The sequence below is a fragment of the Herpailurus yagouaroundi genome, unplaced genomic scaffold (genome assembly GCF_014898765.1).
Source record: "Herpailurus yagouaroundi ecotype Mexico unplaced genomic scaffold, PumYag 184, whole genome shotgun sequence".
Lineage (NCBI taxonomy): Eukaryota > Metazoa > Chordata > Mammalia > Carnivora > Felidae > Herpailurus > Herpailurus yagouaroundi.
This window is the reverse complement of record NW_024412415.1, coordinates 22,422,205-22,444,585: the sequence shown is the minus strand read 5'-3', so window position 1 is coordinate 22,444,585 and position 22,381 is coordinate 22,422,205. Positions and strand designations below refer to the sequence as shown.

The window sequence follows — 22,381 nt, the reverse complement described above, 5'->3', positions numbered from 1 at the left end:
TTTCATCCATGTTGCTACAAAAGGCCATATTTCATTCTTTCCCATTGCCAAGTAGTATTCCATTGTGTATATAAACCACAATTTCTTTATCCATTCATCAGTTGATGGACATTTAGGCTCTTTCCATAATTTGGCTATAGTTGAAAGTGCTGCTATAAACATTGGGTTTCAAGTGCTCCTATGCATCAGTATTCCTGTATCCCTTGGGTAAATTCCTAGCAGTGCTACTGTTGGGTCATAGGGTAGATCTATTTTTAATTTTTTGAGAAACCTCCACACTGTTTTCTAGAGCGGCTGCACCAGTTTGCATCCCCACCAACAGTGCAAGAGGGTTCCTGTTTTTCCACATCCTCTCCAGCATCTATAGTCTCCTGATTTGTTCATTTTAGCCACTCTGACTGGCATGAGGTTTGCTTTGTAGTTCCCTGATGAGGAGCGATGTTGAGCATCTATTCATGTGCCTGTTGGCCATCTAGATATCTTCTTTAGAGAAGTGTCTATTCATGTTTTCTGCCCATTTCTTCACTGGATTATTTGTTTTTCAGGTGTGGAGTTTGGTGAGCTCTTTATAGATTTTGGATACTAGCCCTTTGTCTGAATGTCATTTGCAAATATCTTTTCCCATTCCATTGGTTGCCTTTTAGTTTTGTTGATTGTTTCCTTTGCAGTGCAGAAGCTTTTTATCTTCATAAGGTCCCAATAGTTCATTTTTGCTTTTAATTCCCTTGCATTTGAAGATGTGTCGAGTAAGAAATTGCTGTGGCTGAGGTTAGAGTAGTTTTTTTCCTGCTTTCTCCTCTAGGGTTTTGATGGTTTCCTGTCTCACATTCAGGTCCTTTATCCATTTTGAGTTTATTTTTGTGAATGGTGTAAGAAAGTGGTCAGTTTCATCCTTCTTCATGTTGCTGTCCAGTTCTCCCAGCACCATTCGTTAAAGAGACTCTCTTTTTTCCACTGGATATTCTTTCCTGCTTCGTCAAAGACTAGTTGGCCATATTTTGTGGGTCCAATTCTGGAGTCTCTATTTTATTCCATGGTCTGTGTGTCTGTTTTTGTGCCAATAGCATGCTGTCTTGATGATTACAGCTTTGTAGTAGAGGCTAAAGTCTGGGATTGTGATGCCTCCCGCTTTGGTCTTCTTCTTCAATATACTTTGGCTATTCGGGGTGTTTTGTGGTTCCTACAAATTTTCGGATTGCTTGTTGTGGCTTCAAGAAGAATGCTGGTACAATTTTGATTGGGATTGCACTGAATGTGTAGATTGCTTTGGGTAGTATTGACATTCTAACAATATTTATTCTTCCAATCCATGAACACAGAATGTTTTTCCATTTCTTTGTATCTTCTTCAATTTCCTTCATAAACTTTCTATAGTTTTCAGCATAGAGATATTTTACATCTTTGGTTAGGTTTATTCCTAGGTATTTTATGCTTCTTGGTGCAGTTGTGAATGGGATCAGTTTCTTTATATGTCTTTCTTTTGCTTCATTATTAGCGTATAAGAATGCAACTGATTTCTGTACATTGATTTTGTATCCTGTGACTTTGCTGAATTCATGTATCAGTTCTAGCAGACTTTTGGTGGAGTCTTTTGGATTTTCCATGTATAATATCATGTCATCTGCAAAAAGTGAAAGCTTGACTTCATCTTTGCCAATTTTGATGCCTTTGATTTCCTTTTGTTGTCTGATTGCTGATGCTAGCACTTCCAACACTATGTTAAACAACAGCGGTGAGAGTGGACATCTCTGTGGTGTTCTTGATCAGGGGGAAAGCTCTCACTTTTCCCCCATTGTGGATGATATTAGCTGTGGGCTTTTCATAAATGGCTTTTATGATCTTAAATATGTTCCTTCTATCCTGACTTTCTTGAGGGTTTTTGTTAAGGATGCTGAATTTTGTAAAATGCTTTTCCTGCATCGATTGACAGGATCGTATGGTTCTTATCTTTTCTTTTATTAATATGATGTATCACATTGATTGATTTGTGAATGTTTAACCAGCCCTGCATCCCAGGAATGAATCCCACTTGATCATGGTGAATAATTCTTTTTATATGCTGTTGAATTTGATTTGCTAGTATCTTGTTGAGAATTTTTGCATCCATATTAATTAGGGATATTGGCCTGTAGTTTTCTTTTTTTGCTGGGTCTGTCTGGTTTGGGAGTCAAAGTAATGCTGGCTTCATAAAGTGAGTCTGGAAGTTTTCTATTTTTTGGAACAGCTTGAGAAAGATAGGTATTATCTCTGCTTATATGTCTGGTAGAATTCCCCTGGGAAGCCATCTGGTCCCGGACTCTTATTTGTTGGGAGATTTTTGATAACTGATTCAATTTCTTCACTGGTTATGGGTCTGTTGACGCTTTCTATTTCTTCCTGTTTCAGTTTTGGAAGTGGGTGGGTGCTTAGGAATTTATCCGTTTCTTCCAGGTTGTCCAGTTTGTTGGAATATAATTTTTCATAGTATTCCCTGATAATTGCTTGTATTTCTGAGGGATTGGTTGTAATAATTCCATTTCCACTCATGATTTTCTCTATTTGGGTCATCTCCCTTTTCTTTTTGAGAAGCCTGGCTAGAGGTGTATCAATTTTGTTTATTTTTTCAAAAAACCAACTCGTGGTTTCATTGATCTGCTCTACAGTTTTTTAGATTCTATATTGTTTATTTCTGCTCTGGTCTTTATTATTTCTCTTGTTCTGCTTGGTTTGGGGTTTATTTGCTGTTCTGTGTCTAGTTCCTTTAGGTGTGCTGTTAGATTTTGTATTTGGGATTTTTCTTGTTTCTTGAGATAGGCCTGGATTGCAATGCATTTTCTTCTCAGGACTGCCTTTGCTGCATCCCAAAGTGTTTGGATTGTTGTATTTTCATTTTCATTTGTTTCCATATATTTTTTAATTTCTTCTCTAATTGCCTGGTTGACCCATTCATTCTTTAGTAGGGTGTTCTTTAACCTCCATGCTTCTAGAGGTTTTCCAGACTTTTTCCTGTGGTCGATTTCAAGTTTCATAGCATTGCGGTTTGAAAGTGTACATGGTATGATCTCAATTCTTGTATACTTATGAAGGGCTGTTTTGTGACCCAGTATGTGATGTATCTTGGGGAATGTTCCATGTGCACTTGAGAAGAAAGTATATTCTGTTGCTTTGGGATGCAGAGTTCTAAATATATCTGTCAAATCCATCTGATCCAATGTACCATTCAGGGCCCTTGTTTATTTATTCAGTCTGTGTCTAGATGATCTATCCATTGTTGTAAGTGGGGTATTAAAGTCCCCTGCAATTATTACATTCTTATCAATAAGGTTGCTTATGTTTGTGATTAATTGTTTTATATATTTGGGGGCTCCTATATTCGGCACTTAGACATTTATAATCGTTAGCTCTTTCTGATGGATAGACCCTGTAATTGTTATATAATGCCCTGCTTCATATCTTGTTACAGCCTTTAATTTAAAGTCTAGTTTGTCTGATATGAGTATGGCTACTCTAGCTTTCTTTTGACTTTCAGTAGTATGATAGATAGTTCTCCATCCCTCACTTTCAATCTGAAGGTGTCTTCAGGTCTAAAATGAGTCTCTTGTAGTTAAAACTAAGTTTTGGGGCACCTGGGTGGCTCAGTCGGTTGAGTGTCCAACTTCAGCTCAGGTCATGATCTCATACTCCATGAGTTCAAGCCCCGCATCGGGCTCTGTTCTGACAGCTCAGAGCCCGGGCTGCTTCAGATCTGTGTCTCCCCCTCTCTCTGCCCCTCCCCTGCTCATGCTCTGTCTCTCTCTGTCTCAAAAATCAGTAAAAACATTTGAAAAAATTAAGAAAAATAAAAGCTAAGTTTTAATAGAAAAAGTTATATAATTTCAAATTACATTTTCAAATATTTAAAGCTAATTAATGTTTTTGAGAATGTGAAGAAATGGGTGCTCTCAAACTCTCCTGGGGAGAGCATGTATTTGCTTAAATATTTTGAAGAATAGGGGGCGCCTGGGTGGCGCAGTCGGTTAAGCGTCCGACTTCAGCCAGGTCACGATCTTGCGGTCCGTAAGTTCGAGCCCCGCGTCAGCCTCTGGGCTGATGGCTCAGAGCCTGGAGCCTGTTTCCGATTCTCTGTCTCCCTCTCTCTCTGACCCTCCCCCGTTCATGCTCTGTCTCTCCCTGTCCCAAAAATAAATAAACGTTGAAAAAAAATATTTTGAAGAATAATTTGGTAATGTATGTATAATATACCTTAGAATATTTGCTTTGATACAAAAATTCTACTTCTAGGAATTTCTCTTAAGGAAAAATTAAAAAGCATGAGAAAGCTACAAATATGTTCATTGCAGCTTTCTTTATAATGGTATTAAATTAGTAACAACATAAATATCCTTCAACATGGGATTTCTTGGGGCACCTGGAGGGCTCAGCTCAGATCATGATCTCACAGCTGTGGGATTCAGCCCCTCGTTGGGCTCTGTGCAGAGTGTGGAGACTACTTGGAATTAAAAAACAAAACTCATGGGATTTCTTAATTAAGTCATGGTGCATACATAAACTTTTAAATGGCTATTGACCTCGTAGTTGTTGCCAACCTAATGGTCATCACTTTCCTCTTCTCTCTTGTTAACAGGATTACCATTTTTTTTTAGGTATTGAGGTAATATGCTCAGGGAAGGTGGGCGTGGTCTGAGGAGTGAATTGTGATGACAGTGGTAATCCAATACCTATGTGTTTGGTTTAGAGGTCAACAAATGAGTTATTTCTGGTCAATGAGACACTAAGGTTATTCTTCTTGGAGCTTTTGGGAAGGTTTTTCATCCTGATAAAAATACATACATGAGGAGGAAACCCTGTCCATTTGTTCCTGTCTTTGGATATTTCATGTGAGGATATAAGAATGCGGTGCTTGCAGCTGTGTAGCTATCTTATGACTCTGAGGGAAAGCTATGAGAATCATAGAAGTGCCAACTCAAAGCTTTGCGTTGTTGAGTGGTATACTCGCTTTAAAACTATCTAATTCAAGACTTTTTATCTGTTTAATTTCCCTTTTTGGGAGTTCCATTACTTACAAATGAAATTACTCTGACTTATAAAACACTATAGATAATGAAAAGAGTTCCAACTCTGAAGTTAAACACAACTTGGTTTCAAATCTTGGGTAACTCTTACTAGGGCTACTCCACTATTAGACCATGGACTATTTACTGAAATTGTCAAAGCCGTAGTTTTTTCATCTGTAAAATAAGGATAATAATATAACTTCTATCTTATAAGGTTGTAGTGTGAAGGTTAAATATATATAGAGCTTACCACAGTACCCTCAGTAAAATCTCAATGAATATTGGCTATTGGTAATTAAAGTAGCAATATTAATCTATACTGATATGAAAGAATGTACATTATATTAAGTGATAAAAGGACAATTATGTATGGTAGTTAACCATTTTGTGAAAATAAATGTATATTCTGAGAAAAAGTCTAGTAATATATACTAATCAAAATGTTAAAAATAATAATCTTTGGCTGTTAGGATTACTGACTGTTTTAATTCTCTCCTTTATATTTTCCTAAATATTCTGGGGGCGCCTGGGTGGCACAGTCGGTTAAGCGTCCGACTTCAGCCAGGTCACGATCTGGCGGTCCGTGAGTTCGAGCCCCGCGTCGGGCTTTGGGCTGATGCTCAGAGCCTGGAGCCTGTTTCCGATTCTGTGTCTCCCTCTCTCTCTGCCCCTCCCCCGTTCATGCTCTGTCTCTCTCTGTCCCAAAAATAAATAAACCTTGGAAAAAAAAATGTTCTAGAATTGTTTTAATGATTATATATTCCTTTTTATATATTTTTAAAAGCTAGTTAAATTTGGTAGGAGGTAGGAAGAAGCAAAAAGAGTGGAAGACCTATAGAGGATATTTAGAGGAAGGAGTGAGAAATAAGGATGAGTATTGTTGCAGAAGCAAAGGAAGGAACTGATTTCAAGAAGGGAGTAGCCAACATTATTGAATGCTTCTGAGGAGTGGCCAGTTAGTTGAACACTGAAAAGCATTCATGGAATTTCACAATATCAAGTCACCTTAGAGTTGCGTCAACCAAGAAATCAGACTGTACTGGAAATGAGAAGGAAATGCTTAATTAAGAATTGGATTCTGGGGCTCCTGGGTGGCTCAGTTGGTTGGGCATCCGACTTCTGCTCAGGTCATGATCTCACCGTCCATGAGTTCGAGCCCCGCATTGGGTTCTCTGCTGACAGCTCAGAGCCTAAAGCCTGGAGTCTGCTTTGAATTCTGTGTCTCCCTCTCTCTCTGTCCCTCCCCCCACTTGCATCTGTCTGTCTCTCTCAAAAATGAAATGAAAACATTAAAAGAAAATTTTTTTAAAGAATTGGGTTGAGCGGCGCCTGAGTGGCTGAGTTGGTTAAGCATCCCCAACTTTGGCTCAGGTCACGATCTCGAGGTTTTCAGGTTGGAGCCCCACGGTGGACTCTGTGCTGACAGCTCAGAGCCTGAAGCATGCTTCGGATTCTCTTTCTCCCTCTCTCTGCCCCTGTCCCCACTTGTGTTTTCTCTCTCTCTCTCTCTCTCTCTCTCTCAAAAATAAACATTTAAAAAAAAAGAGTTGAGAAGTGGACAAGGTAAATGTATATTAATCTTTCAAAAAAATGGGTCGTGAAGAAGAGAGATAGGGCAGTGTTTTGGAAAAAAGCCAGTAGAGAAAGAGAGAGAGAGAGAGAGAGAGACTTAAGTTACAAAACATAAGAAGAGTTGCTAGGGCAAGGACCCTAGGGAAGCGGAAGACAGTGGTATCCAATTGTACTTGTATGGGGAAATCATCTTCTACAAATGAGAACTTTCACAGTTCACTTAGTAGTGAGTTTTTCTACTCTCTTGCCTGTATATTTTGATGAACAGAATTTCATAATTTTAATAATAAAACATAAATCCCATTATTGTCAGTGATTTTATGTCTTATAGAAATAATTTCTGACTCCAAGTTCAGAAAGATACTCTCCTATATTCTAAAAATGTTAAAGTTTGCATTTCATATTTTAGTCCATAATCCATCTGGAATTGATTTTTGTTTGTGGTACAAGGTAGGGATTCAATGTCTTTTAAAAATTTTGGATAGCAAATTATTCCAGCCTGGTTATTTTTATCCATTGGTGTTCAATGTCTTGGTATGTGAGTCATGTAAATGGTATACAGGAGCCAGCTCATAGCAATTTGTGAAAATTGCTAACATCTCCCCCCAGTTTTGAATTTAGTGAAGTCTTTCTGGCAGCTTGAAATTAGCCAAGATTGTAGTATTTACACCATGGAAATCAGCAAACAACTACAAATCAAGGCTGTTTGACTGGAGAGCTGACTTATTTGTGATGATTTGCTCTTAAAAAAAAAAGAGAGATTCTGGGGCGCCTGGGTGGCTTAGTCGGTTGGACGTCGGACTTCAGCTCAGGTCATGATCTCACGGTTTGTGGGTTTGAGCCCTGCATCGGGCTCTGTGCTGACGGCTGAGAGCTTGGAGCCTGCTTCAGATTCTCTGTCTCCTTCTCTCTTTGCCCCTCTCCCACTTGTGCTCTGTCTCTCTCTGTCTCTTAAAAATAAATAAATGTATGGGGCGCCTGGGTGGCGCAGTCGGTTAAGCGTCCGACTTCAGCCAGGTCACGATCTCGCGGTCCGTGAGTTCGAGCCCCGCGTCAGGCTCTGGGCTGATGGCTTGGAGCCTGGAGCCTGTTTCCGATTCTGTGTCTCCCTCTCTCTCTGCCCCTCCCCCGTTCATGCTCTGTCTCTCTCTGTCCCAAAAATAAATAAACGTTAAAAAAAAATAAAAATAAATAAATAAATGTAAAAAAAAAAAATTCGGTCTTTTCGCGGGAACCACCAACTTCCAGTAATTCGCCAAAATGACGAACACAAAGGGAAAGAGGAGAGGTATTCGCTATATGTTCTCTAGGCCTTTTAGAAAACATGGAGTTGTTCCTTTGGCCACATCCATGCGAATCTATAAGAAAGGTGATATCGTGGACATCAAAGAATTGGGCACTGTTCAAAAAGGAATGCTCCACAAATGTTACCATGGCAAAACAGTTACCCAGCATGCTGTTGGCATCGTTGTAAACAAGTTAACGGCCAGATTCTTGCTAAGAAAATTAACGTATGTATTGAGCATATTAAGCACTCAAAGAGTCGCGATAGCTTCCTGAAGGGTGTGAAGGAAAATGATCAAAAAAAAGAAGGACGCCAAGGAGAAAGGTACTGAGGTTCCACTAAAGTGCTAGGCTGCCCCGCCCGAGAAGCACACTTTGTGAGAACCAATGGAAAGGAGCCTGAGCTGCTGGAACCCATATGAATTCACAGCATGATAAATGTAAAAAAATAAAAGACCTCAAGACTGTAAAAATGTTTCTCTTAATTGAGTAGCCATGTGGTGTCCTCTCCCTCGAAATATTTAAAGCAAACTTTAATTGTGTCCTAATTCATTGGGTGATGTCTTTTTTTTTTTAATTTTTGTTAAGTTTATTTTTGAGAGATTGAGAGAGAGAGAGAGAGCGAGCATGAGTGGGAGAGGGGCAGAGAGAGAGGGAGACAGAATACGAAGCAGGCTCCAGACTCTGAGCTGTCAGCACAGAGCCGCATGTGGGGCGCTAACTCACATACTATGAGATCATGACCTGAGCCGAAGTCGGATGCTTAACGGACTGAGCCACCCAAGTGCCCCTCGGGTGATGTCTTTATTTAAATTTGGTGGTTTTTTTTCTTGCTGAAAGATGTGAGGTGGTTTATTGTATACAACAGAATATACTCAATTGGTTAGGAGCTGACAGATATTACTTATAAAATATTTACAGTAGTTTGAAAATAGTCCCTGTAAATCACTAAGAGAAAACAGTTTTAAAAATACACGAAAGCTTATCTGTTGCATTGTATTTAAGCTCAGGGAAAGTGGAGTACTTGTAATTGTATCCTGTCTTAAATAGCTGTGTTTTAAGGATAAAGAACTTGCCTTTGAAACCTATTACTTAAAAATAGATTGTTTAAAGCACTGTGTCTGGTTCCTACAAAACCGTTTTCCCTATCATTTCCTGTTACTGTTTCTTCTATATGGTGCTCTAGCTATTAGGAAAAATTTGTTTATTGGGACTGCTCTTTCTTGCCCCAGTTCCTTTGCCTGAAAATACCTACACTTTCTAAAGTTGGTGAATTTCTGATTGTCCTTTGTTCATCTTGAGTGTCTAAGTGAACCTTACCTGATAAAGGTATTTTAAGGAATGAAAGTGTTTGGAATCAGAGGAGAGAAATTCTAGTTTGGGATGATAGAATAAAATCCCTTATATATGTTCCCACAGCGGGGGAAAAGATTCTAGATACTTTATTATTATTTATTTATTTTATTATACTTTATTATTTACTTATTTTAAGATTTAATTTTTAAGTAATCTCCCAACACACCCAACACAGGGTTCAAACTCACAACCCTGAGATCAAGAATCTCATGCTCTACTGACAGAGCCACAAGGCCCCTGGGTTGCTAATACTTTATTTATGATTGTCACATCTATGTTCATGAATGAGATTGATCTGAAATTTTCTTTCTTGTAATACCCTTGCTTGAATATGGTATAAAAAATATTCTATTATTATAATTTAGTTGAAGAGTGCTTATTTTGTTTGTATTCTCTGGAAAAGCTTGGTTAAAATTGAAATTAACTCTTCTCAATAGAACTTGCTGGTAAAACCATTTGGTCTTGATTCAGTGTAATGTGTGGTGGTGGTGGTGGTGGTGGTGTGTGTGTGTGTGTCTGTGTCTGTGAAAAGATTAAAGATATTCAAGATAATGAATTTCTGTATTGGTTATAAGATCACTTATGTTTTTATGTTTTTTTCTTGAGTCTGTTTTCTAAAAACTTTCCACTTCACTCAAATTTACTAAGAAAAGTCTTTCTTAATATTCTTATGTTTTTAATTTATGCTGCATCTGCAGTTATTTTCCCTTAAATTTATAATACTTTCACTTGTGTTTCTCTTTCTTCTGATCAGTATTGCCAGAGGTTTGACAATTTTATTTGTGTTTCCTTTGTTGATACTCTTTTGTGTATATTTGTTTTCTATTTCACTAATTTATATTATTTTCTCACTTTGAATATCTTTTTTCTGTTGCACTTTATATGTTTTAATGTTTTCAGCTTATGTCATTAATTTTCAGTTTTTCTTTTTTCTAAGATATGGCCATATATTTCCTCTAGTACTGCAAGTTTTGATGTATACTGTTTTTCATTATCATTTAGTTCCATTTTTTCTTTCACTATATTCTTCTTTATTCCATGAATACTTTAGAAACATTTTGAAATTTTTAAATGTAGATTTTTAAAAATATTTTTTTGTTATTTATTTATGATAATTAGCACTGTAGTCAGGATGTAGTCAGTATGATACTAATTCATCAAAATTTGTTGAGACTTGCTTTATCTCCTAATACATAGTCAATTTTCATAAATACTCCTTATATATTAAAAAAGTTATATTTTTGCAGATGCTGGATGCAATTTTTTAGATGTGTATTAAATCAAACTTGTTCAAATATTATTTTTAAAATATTTTTTAGCGGGAGTGCACAAGATGGGGAGAGAGACAGAGGGAGACAGAGAGAGAGAGAGAGAGAGAGAGAGAGAGAGAGAGAAAGAGAGAGAATCTTTTTTTTTTATTTATATATGAAATTTATTGTCAAATTGGTTTCCATACAACACCCAATGCTCATCCCAAAAGGTGCCCTCCTCAATACCCATCACCCACCCTCTCCTCCCTCCCACCCCCCATCAACCCTCAGTTTGCTCTCAGTTCTCAACAGTCTCTTATGCTTTGGCTCTCTCCCACTCTAACCTCTTTTTTTTTTTTTTCCTTCCCCTCCCCCATGGGTTCCTGTTAAGTTTCTCAGGATCCACATAAGAGTGAAACCATATGGTATCTGTCTTTCTCTGTATGGCTTATTTCACTTAGCATCACACTCTCCAGTTCCATCCACATTGCTACAAAAGGCCATATTTCATTTTTTCTCATTGCCACGTAGTATTCCATTGTGTATATAAACCACAATTTCTTTATCCATTCATCAGTTGATGGACATTTAGGCTCTTTCCATAATTTGGCTATTGTTGAGAGTGCTGCTATGAACATTGGGGTACAAGTGCCCCTATGCATCAGTACTCCTGTGTCCCTTGGATAAATTCCTAGCAGTGCTATTGCTGGGTCATAGGGTAGGTCTATTTTTAATTTTCTGAGGAACCTCCACACTGCTTTCCAGAGCGGCTGCACCAATTTGCATTCCCACCAACAGTGCAAGAGGGTTCCCGTTTCTCCACTTCCTCTCCAGCATCTAGAGTCTCCTGATTTGTTCATTTTGGCCACTCTGACTGGCGTGAGGTGATACCTGAGTGTGGTTTTGATTTGTATTTCCCTGATAAGGAGCGACGCTGAACATCTTTTCATGTGCCTGTTGGCCATCCGGATGTCTTCTTTAGAGAAGTGTCTATTCATGTTTTCTGCCCATTTCTTCACTGGGTTATTTGCTTTTCGGGTGTGGAGTTTGGTGAGCTCTTTATAGATTTTGGAGACTAGCCCTTTGTCCGATATGTCATTTGCAAATATCTTTTCCCATTCCGTTGGTTGCCTTTTAGTTTTGTTGGTTGTTTCCTTTGCTGTGCAGAGCTTTTTATCTTCATAAGGTCCCAGTAATTCACTTTTGCTTTTAATTCCCTTGCCTTTGGGGATGTGTCGAGTAAGAGATTGCTACGGCTGAGGTCAGAGAGGTCTTTTCCTGCTTTCTCCTCTAAGGTTTTGATGGTTTCCTGTCTCACATTCAGGTCCTTTATCCATTTTGAGTTTATTTTTGTGAATGGTGTGAGAAAGTGGTCTAGTTTCAACCTTCTGCATGTTGCTCTCCAGTTCTCCCAGCACCATTTGTTAAAGAGACTGTCTTTTGTCCATTGGATGTTCTTTCCTGCTTTGTCAAAGATGAGTTGGCCATACGTTTGTGGGTCTAGTTCTGGGGTTTCTATTCTATTCCATTGGTCTATGTGTCTGTTTTTGTGCCAGAGAGAGAATCTTAAGCAGGCTTCAGGCTCAGCATGGAGCCCAATGGGAAGTTCAGGCTCATGACTATGGGATCATGACCTGAGCCGAAATCCAGAGTCAGACACTCAGCTGACTGAGCCACCCAGGTGCCCCTCAAATATTCTTTATCCTTACTAATTTTCTGATCTACTTACTCTCTCATTATTAAGTGAGTTTATTAAAATCTCTCACTTTGGTGGATTTGCCAATTTCTCTTTGTTATTTTGTCAATTTTAGCTTTCTGTATTTTGAAGTTATTTTTTGTATCAGTTTTCCCAATATTTTATTTTGAGAAGAGACTCCTACATAAAAATTGAAAGAATAATTCAACAAACATCCATACATCTTTTATTTAGATTCACAAACTGTTACCATTTTGTCACATTTTGCTTTCTCTATTTCTATATGAGTATGTATGAGTTTATGTCTTTTTTTAAATTGAAGTGAAACCCATAGTATAAAATTAAAGATTTTAGAGTGTAAAATTCAATGGCATTTAGTGTATTCACAATGTTGTGTAACCACCGCCTTTATCTAATTTGAAAACATTTCATCACACCAAAAGAAAACCTGGCACCCATTAAGCAGTTGCTCCCCATTTCTCCCTCCTTCTAGCTCTGGAACCACCAAACTACTTTTTGTCTCTATGACTTTACCTATTATATATATTTCATAAAAATGAGATCATGCACTATATGGCATTTTGTGTCTGGGTTCTTCCACTTGGCATAATATTTTTGAAGTTCAACAATATTGTAGCATGTATCAGTACTTCATTTATAATATATATACCATATTTGTTTATCCATTCATCTGTTGATGGACAGTTGGATTGTTTCCACCTTTCAACTTTTGTGAATAATGATGTAATGAATATCAGCATCAGCATACAAGTATCTGTTTGAGTCCCTGTTTTCAATTCTTTTGGATATATACGTCAGGCTGGAATTGCTGAGTCATATGGTAATTATATGTTTAACTTTTGTAGGAACTGCCAAAGTATTTCCAGAGTGACTGCACTATTTTACATTATCACTAGCAATATATAAGAATTCCAATTTTCTACATTGTCATCAACACTTGTTATTTTCTGTTTTTGTTTTATTATTATTCTAGTGGGTATGAAGTGGTTTTCCCTAGTGACTAATGATATAGAGCATTTTTTCATGTGCTTGTCTACCATTTGTATATTCTTTTTAACAGAAATGTCTATTGAAGTCCTTTGTGCACCTTTAAATTGGGTTGTTTGTCTTTTTGTTTTTGAGTTGTAAGAGTTCTTGTGTATTCGAGACACTATATTCTTGTCAGATATAAGTTTCAAATATTTTCCATTCTGAGGTTATCTTTTTACTTAATAATGCTCTTTGATGTACAAAAATTTTTAATTTTGATGAAGTAAAGTTTATCTATTTTTTCTTCTGTTGCTCATACTTTTATTTTATTTTATTTTTTTTAATTTTTTTCAACGTTTTTTATTTATTTTGGGACAGAGAGAGACAGAGCATGAATGGGGGAGGGGCAGAGAGAGAGAGGGAGACACAGAATCGGAAACAGGCTCCAGGCTCTGAGCCATCAGCCCAGAGCCTGACGTGGGGCTCGAACTCACGGACCGCAAGATCGTGACCTGGCTGAAGTCAGATGCTTAACCGACTGCGCCACCCAGGCACCCAGGTTGCTCATACTTTTAATGGCACATCTAAGAATCTATTGTCTGAGTACATGAAGATTTACCTCTATGTTTTCTTCAAAGAGCTTTATAGTTTTAGTACTTACATTTAGGTCTTTGATCCATTTTGACTTAATTTTTCTATGTGCTGTGAGATAGGAGCACAACTTCATTCTTTTATATCTAGAAATCCATTTGTCCTACTACCATTCATTGAAAAAAACTGTTCTTTCTCCATTGAATAGTGTTGGCACACTTGTTGAAAATCAGTTGTTCATAGATATATAAGTGTATTTTTACCCTCTCAATTTTGTTCGGTCGGTCTATCGGTTTATTCTCATGCCAGTACAGCCTTGCTTTGATTACTATAACTTTTTTGTAAGTTTGTAACCAGGAAGAATGAGGCCTCCATCTTTGTTCTTCTTTTTCAAGATTGTTTTGGCTATTCAGAGCCTCTTGTAGTTCCACATGAATTTGAGGATTGGCTTTTCTGTTGTTGCAAAAAAGGCCTTTGGAATTTCAATGAGTCTGTACATCCCTTTGGGTAGTATTGCTATATAACAATATTGTTTTCCAATCCATGAACACGGAGTATCTTTCCGTTTATTTAGTTAGCTCTTTAATTTCTTAAAGCAGTTTTTTATATTTATCAGTATGTAAGTCTTTAATCTCCTTGGTTATATGTATTCTGAGCTACTTTTATTTTTTGGATGCTATTATAAATGGAATTGTTTTCTTAATTTTCTTTTTGGATTGTTTACTGCTGTTATATAGCAACACAACTGATTTTTATTAATGTTTATTTATTTATTTTGAGAGAGAGAGATAGAGCAAGCAGGGGAGGGGCTGAGAGAGAGGGAGACAGAGAATCCCAATCAGGCTCTGCACTGTCACACAAAGCCCAACGTGGAGTTTGAATTCATGAACTGTGAGAGAATGACCTGAGTTGAAATTAAGAGTTGGTCGCTCAACCAGCTGAACCACGCAGGTGCCCTGCAACACAACTGATTTTTGAGTGTTAATCTTATACCCTGTAACTTGTTGAATTAGTTTACTAGTTCTATTAGTTCTTTTATGGATTTTTTTAAAGTACGTTCCAAGACCAGCGTGGAACCCAATGTAGGGCTTGAACTCATGGCCCTCAGATCAAGACCTGAGGTGAGAACAAGAGCTGGACACTCAACTTACTGAGCCACCCAGGCACCCTTCTTGTATGGATTGTTGAGGGGATTTCCTATGTAAAGGATCATGTTGTTTGTTAATAGGAATAGTTTTATTTCTTTCTACTTTGTATGCCTTTTTTTGTTGTTGTTGCCTAATTGTTTTGGTTAGGACTTCTAGTAAAGTGTTCAGTCACACTGGTGAAAGTGAGCATTCTTGTCTTGTTCCTGATCTTAAAGGAAAAACTCTTAGTCTTTCATCACTGAGTCCAACATTAGCTGTTTTCTGGTGGTGGTTTATGTCTAGATTTCTGTGAAAAATTTTTAACTGTGTTTGCAATATATAAGGCTTTTTGAATATAAAAATTTATGTATTTGATCATTTTGGAAATATTATTAACTTTCCTTCATTATTTCATTTACCTTTCACTATTATAAGTATATATTTGTTAGACCTTCTCTGTGCTATTTGTTCATACTTATTAAATACATTCTATTTCATTGTTTTTTTGTGTGTGTTGTATTCTGAGTAGTTCCTTCAGATATAGCTTTCAATTTACTAATTATTTCTTCAGTTCCATCTAGTCTGCTATTTAATCCACATCCTTGGGTGGGTTTTTAAAAAAATTTCAATAATTGTATTTTTGCATTTCTAAAAGTTCTTATTGGTTCTTTTATAACTCAGCTGATTTTTTATAAACTCATTCTTTGGCTTTATGTTCTTTTATTTCTTTAAGTATATTAAACATGTTTACCTTGTATTCTATATCAATATAGATATATACCTTGTATATATAGCTTTTTATGTTAAAATTATATATAACTTCCTAAACTGAAGTTTTTGTGAGTCTCATTCTGAAATTTTTTATGCTGACTTTGTTCACAATAATTTATTCTTCGTGTCTCATTATGTCAAAGTGTGGATTTATGTTCCTTGAAATTTTATTGGTGGGATTTTTTTTTGAGGCCTAAATTAAAGTTAAATTTCTTGAGAGATTCGTTTTATTTTCTGCTCAATGTCTGGACTAAGACTAGGACTAATTTGAATGAAAATTTCTGTTTGTGTTTTTGGGACCATTCAGATTTTGTAAATCCTATCATTAAACCCACTTCAGGGTGGACTTGAAGTCTTGAATTATCAAGAATGACTTATCTTTTGCCTTGATTTATGGCCAGGAGTGAGACAATTTTCCTTAACATCTTTCTCCGTAGGATAGATTATTTTCTAGTTTACTCACTGAGGATATGGGTCTTTGGGATTCTTTGTTATTTGCAAAGTCCAGTATAATATCCTGCCTTCACGGGCCTACATTGTCTCTTGTCTGCCATGCCCAATGCCTTTTAAAACTAAAACTCTAGGCCACCAAAGACTGACAGATACCCAAGACAGGAGCTGGCTTCAGATTTCATATCTCTTTGGAGTTATGATCCTCTTCTTATACCTTTTTTTTAGCTTTGGAGGCTCTTTCTTGCATTCTTGATAAGTCATTCACGGATGTAAAAAAATTTTGTTTTAATTTAACTAGCATTTTAAACATATTTTGCACTGGGCATTTAAAAAGAAATTTGAGGGGCGCCTGGGTGGCGCAGTCGGTTAAGCGTCCGACTTCAGCCAGGTCACGATCTCGCGGTCCGTGAGTTCAAGCCCCGTGTCGGGCTCTGCGCTGATGGCTCAGAGCCTGGAGCCTGTTTCCAATTCTGTGTCTCCCTCTCTCTCTGCCCCTCCCCCGTTCATGCTCTGTCTCTCTCTGTCCCAAAAATAAATAAACGTTGAAAAAAAAATAAAAAAAAAATAAAAAGAAATTTGATAGGTTTTTGCCAAGAACTAGAATTTTATGTTATTTCTGAATAAATATAACATATACCATATTTAGCTTAACCTTTCCCCTACTCTTAAATTGTCATGCTAATTTTCTTTATTATTTCTTCATTAGTTTTTTTTACTAAGTATAATAGTGAGGTGAACATCTTTCCTCTTTGTTTATTTGTTGCTTTATTAATATCTTGATTATTTCCTTGGAATATTTTTGAATAGGGTTTCTGGGTCAAAGGAAAAATGGCCATTGATTTGAAGGAAGTTTAGGAAGTACTATCTACAAGAATTGGACGTAGGAGGTAAGGCAGAGGAGGGAATCTAGTATGAGACTTAAGTTTTTGGCTTAAGTAACAAGCTAGATGATGATGTCATTAACTAAGATTGGGAACACAGGTTAAGGTGGGTGTGTGCGTGGGGAATGATAACAAGTTCAGTTTGGACATGCTGTATCTGAGGTTAGGTCACGTAGGTAGAGAAATTTTTAGTAGGCAGTTGCAAATACAGGGCAGAGGCTCAGGAGAGGGTTTTGGGCTACAGACCCAGATATGGGATTCACAAAATTGGGGGTTCCAGGAGCCTGGAATCCATCAAATGTATTTTCAGGGATTAATGTATTTGATGAATTGATTTTTATCCTAATGCTTCTATTCATGCTTTTATTTCAATAATAATCTGGATCACTCGGATGACCACTTTATTAATAGTATTGCCAACTTACTTCAGTGTCTTTATTTGTATTAATGTTTATAATCTTGCTGGTGCCAAGTATCACAGAGCCAGGCTTACTATGTAACTGATGCAATCAGGTCAAGTGAAGATGAAGTGATATCATTGTGTGCTTGCTCATATGAATGAAGGTTTCATAGTAGTATGAATAGAGAAAAGTGGTGGGAGAACTGAATCATCACATGGTACACAGATCTATTTAAATTAAAAAGAATCTATGTTATTAGCAGCCACTTCCACATTCACATTCTGAATTGGCAAATTGGTTTCAAGGAAAAAAAGCATAACAATCCTAATAAATTAATGTTTATTTCATTGTATGAGTTTTTTTAGATTTTTAGTTTTATTTGAGTGTATTTTATAAAGATTTTGCTTGTAAACTTGTTAGGAACTAAAAGCATAAAGAATTTATACTTATTTAAGTAAGTGAATAATACAATAAAAATAATTTTGGTCAACATTGAAAACTTAAGACAATAATTTTTTTAGATTATACAAATTTGTGTGTCAGAGCTGAGCCATGGATATAAGTAGGACTTGTCCAGAGAAAGTTCAAAGTGGAGAAAGAAAGGGTGCTGGGAACAGAATGCTGGGAAGCATCAGTAATCAAGTAATGCATGAAGGGAAAGAGAAAAACTTACAAACCCAATGTTAAGATGGGAATAAGGTGGTTAAAAGGAGGGAATTGAAATGTCTTTGAAAGGCATATACGGCCTTTTCCCAAACCCTTTCAGTTGAATGAGTAAATAAGTGGTGAGAATGTAGGTAGGAACAGTGTCAGAACAGTTTCTTAAAATGAGCTTGGTTAAGATTGAAAGGAAAGAAAGAATGTTCTGGAATGGGACATAACATCATTATAAATGCAAGTCCTTGAACATATTTATGTGCTAAAAAGCAATTAATGGAGGAAGGATTCCCATATATATCAGAAGAAATACTTGACAAAATGGGATCTCAGTAAAGATGGAACTCAATGTGAGACAGATAACAGATGGCAGGGTTTTCCCTTGAGGAGTAATGATAATATTCATTTGAGATGAGATATGAGTAAGTTTAAAACTGGAAACTGGAGTCATGCTGTATAGCTTGTAAGTTTCTGTGAAGTAAGGACCAGAGTGATGGGGAGGTAGTTGTAGAAGATTCATGAAAACAGTGGTGAAGATTTGTAATAGTTATTATGAGAAATGGGTTGGGAACTTAACCAACAGTGTTGACAACCTTGCTGAGATCAGGGTTCTAGTTTTGGCTGTGCAACTTATTAGGTCTACGAATTAAGCAAATAATCTAACCTGTCTGAATATTTGTAGAATGAGGAATTTGGACAATGTACCTACTTCTTTTTTTTTAGTTAAAATTATTTTTTATTGAATTATAATTGGCATATAATATTAGTTTCAGGTGTATAGTATATTGATTTTATATTTTTTTACATTCTGAAGTGATCACTTGGTTAGGTCTGATTACTATCTGTCACTATACAAAGTTGTAATATTATTGACTATATTCCATATAATTCACACACATCCTTTTGACTTATTTACTTTATAACTGGAGGTTCATACCTCTAAATCCCCTTTGCCTATTTCACCCATCTCCCTACACTCTTCCCCTCTGGCAAATACCATTTTGTTCTCTCTGTGAATCTATTTCTGTTTTATTTGTTTTCTTTTTTTTGTTTTGTTTAATTTATTTTTAATTTATTTTAATTTGTTTATTTAACTTATTTTTAATTGTTTTGTTTTGTTTATTTGTTTCATATAAATGAAATCATATGATATTTGTCTTTATCTGACTTATTTCACTTAGCATAATATCCTCTAGGTTCAGCCTTGTCACAAAGGGTAAGATTTCCTTCATTTTTGTGGCTGAGTAATATTTCATTGTAGATATATTACCAGTTCTTCTTTATCCATTAATCTGTCAATGAACACTTAGTTTCCTTCCATATCCTGGCTATTATAAATAGTGCTTCAGAACATAGGGGGCCATATCTTTTTGAATTAGTGTTTTTGTCTTCTTTGGATAAATACATAGAAATGGAATTGCTGGATTGTATGGTAATTCTATTTTTAATTTTGAGGAACCCCCATACTATTTTCCACAGTGGCTGCACCACTTTACATTCCCACTAAGAGTGCATAAGCGTTCCCTTTTCTCCACATCCTCACCAACATTTACTTCTTGTCTTTTTTATAATAGCCATTCTGACAGGTGTGAAGTGATAGCTCATTGTGGTTTGATTTGCATTTCCCTGATGATGAGTGATGTTGAGCATATTTTCATGTGTCTCTTTGTCACCTATATGTCTTCTTTGGACAAGTGTCTGTTCAGGTCCTTTGCCTGTGTGTTAATCAGATTATTTGGGTTTTGGGGGGATTGAGTTGTATCAGTTCTTTATATGTTTTGGATATCAACCCCTTATTGGATATATTGTTTCCAAGTATCTTCTCCCATTCAGTAGGTTGCCTTTCTATCTTGTTGATGGTTTCCTTTGCTGTCCGTAAGCTTTTTAGTTTGATGTAGTTCCATTTGTTTATTTTTGCTTTGTTACCCTTGCCTGAGGAGACATATCCAAAAATATATTGCAAAGACCAGTGTCAAAGAGCTTACTGCCTGTGTTTTCTTCTAGGAGTTTTATGGTTTCAGGTCTTATAGTTAAGTCTTTAATCCATTTTGGGTTTATTTTTGTGTATGGTGTAAGAGGGTGGTCCAGTTTCATTCTTTTGCATGTAGCCATCTGGTTTTCCCAACACGAATTAGGTAATTTCTAAAGAGCTTTTAAGTTCCCAAATCATTTAATGTAGAAGTCAGGCACTAACTCCTTTCTAATAAGAAATCTAACACAATAAATATTTTCCCCTTTTAAGAGTTACTTTGGAACCAAAAACTAGGCCTTTTTAGACTACATTTAGTTTGAAAGTCCACATGAAGAATTAAAAAGCCAGTTAAAATAGGAAGGGAAAAGGAATGGAAGACTTATTTTTTTCTCCTCTTCAAGCACACCAACCATCAACTGAAGCAAACAACACTCACAGAAAGATACAGGAACTAGAATAAGAAAAAAAGGTGAAATAAATTGTCAGTGTCTTTTTGTTTTCTAGTTCCTAGGAATTTGTAAGTGAATTCCAACTTTGTGTTAAGTTATTGTGAAATTCCAATGAGGAATTGAGGAAAATGAGATAGCCTGGAGGATTTTATTTTTTTTTAGTTTTTTTTTTTTAATGTTTATTTATTTTTTGAGAGAGAGAGAGAATGAGTAGGGGAGGGACAGAGAGAGAGAGACACACAGAATCTGAAGCAGGCTCCAGGCTCTGAGCTGTCAGCACAGAGCCCCAACATGGGCCTTGAAGTCACGAACTGTGAGATCATGACCTGAGCTGAAGTCCAAGGCTTAACAAACTGAGTCACTCAGGTGCCCCTCTTATATATCTGTCTACGAATATATATATATATAGATATAGATAGATAGATAGATAGATAGATAGATGATAGATAGATAGATAGATAGATTTTCCAGGAATAGAATTTAGTAATTCATCACTTACATATAGCACCCATGCTGCTCATCCCAACCAGTGTCCTCTTTAATGCCCCTCACCCGTTTAGCCCTTCCCCCCACCCAACACCCTGCCGGCAACCTTCAGTTTTTTCTCTGTATTTAAGAGTCTCTTATGGTCTGTCTCCACTGGAGGAATTTCTTGTAAGAGAATCCACTCTAAAAGTCTAACTACTCTGCATCTTTAAGGAAGGAGTGGCTCCAAATAAACACAGGCTTGATAATGATTGAAAATGTAAATTTAGTGGGTCACCTCTCTTTGCTCTCAAGAATTTTTTTGACAATTAAACTTTTTTTAAAATTTAAATTCTTTACAATTTGCGGTATGGATCAACTGAAATAACTTCCTAAATACCATATCTGGCCTTGTAAAGAGTCAAGACCACATTCAACAATCATGGGAATACCTAACTTTATTTTTCCTTCAAGAAAGGTCTTTACTTAAAAAAGACCAAAGCAATCTGAGTTGTGCCTGAAATTCAAGAAAACCCAGAGCTATATGATTCCCTGAGCTGCTTGGCCTGGAATACTCAGGAGCTGCTTGTATGGAGCTGTGTGCACCTACTGTACTCCATGCATTCAGCCCTCAGCTAATAATGCCTGTGAAGAATAGACCTCCAGCAGAAGGAAGAGTTCCAGTCCTGCCAACTGTTACACTATTTATGTATTCACAGTTCCGCTTCTCTCACCAGAATGTGAATTCCTGGAAGGCAGAGAAATTGTCTAATTCATCTTTTTATCCCTAGCGCCTTTAACAGCAACTTGCACATAGCAACTTCTAATATCTTCTTATGGGATAAATAAATGATTTAAATCTATGATTCAGTATCCCAAATAATAAAAGGCAGAGTGTATAATAATTTCTAAGCATTATTAAGGTATGGCTAATAAGAGTTCTTTTCAGTCATGTTAACACATAAAGAAATAGCACTTGGCATCTTGGGAAATTAAGGAAATATATATTGATTGGATATATATTGAAAATCAATGTATATATTTCTGAATGCATGTATGAGCATATGTTGTTCTGATTATTTCCACATATCCTTGCCAGGCAGATTTTTCTAAAGCACCATCTTTATTTTGTTATTTCCCTGATTAAGGCCCCATGATGACTTCTAGTTGTATAATGTATTGGTTTGGAGCTTTTGGACACTAACAAAAAGCAGTTTTCATTTAATCCAAGATTTCATCAGTGTTGTGTAATGGAAGTGGTATAGAATTATGCTATGTGGGCATAACTATTACTCAATACTTATTTGAATGCAGGGGACAGAAACTCAATTCAATTAGTTGAAGAAGGAGAAGGAGGAGAAGAAGAGGAGGAGGGGAAGAAGAAGAAGAAGAAGAAGAAGAAGAAGAAGAAGAAGAAGAAGAAGGAGGAGGAG

The 22,381-nt window shown here is 36.5% G+C and overlaps 1 protein-coding gene and 1 pseudogene across 3 annotated transcripts in view; both read left to right on the top strand.

Annotated features, from left to right (window-relative positions):
- The window catches only part of ZNF280D (zinc finger protein 280D), a 335,873-nt gene that overhangs the window by 42,330 nt on the left and 271,162 nt on the right, over positions 1–22,381 (top strand). The window lies entirely within an intron of this gene.
- Positions 7,846–8,764, top strand: LOC121041754 (60S ribosomal protein L21-like; annotated as a pseudogene).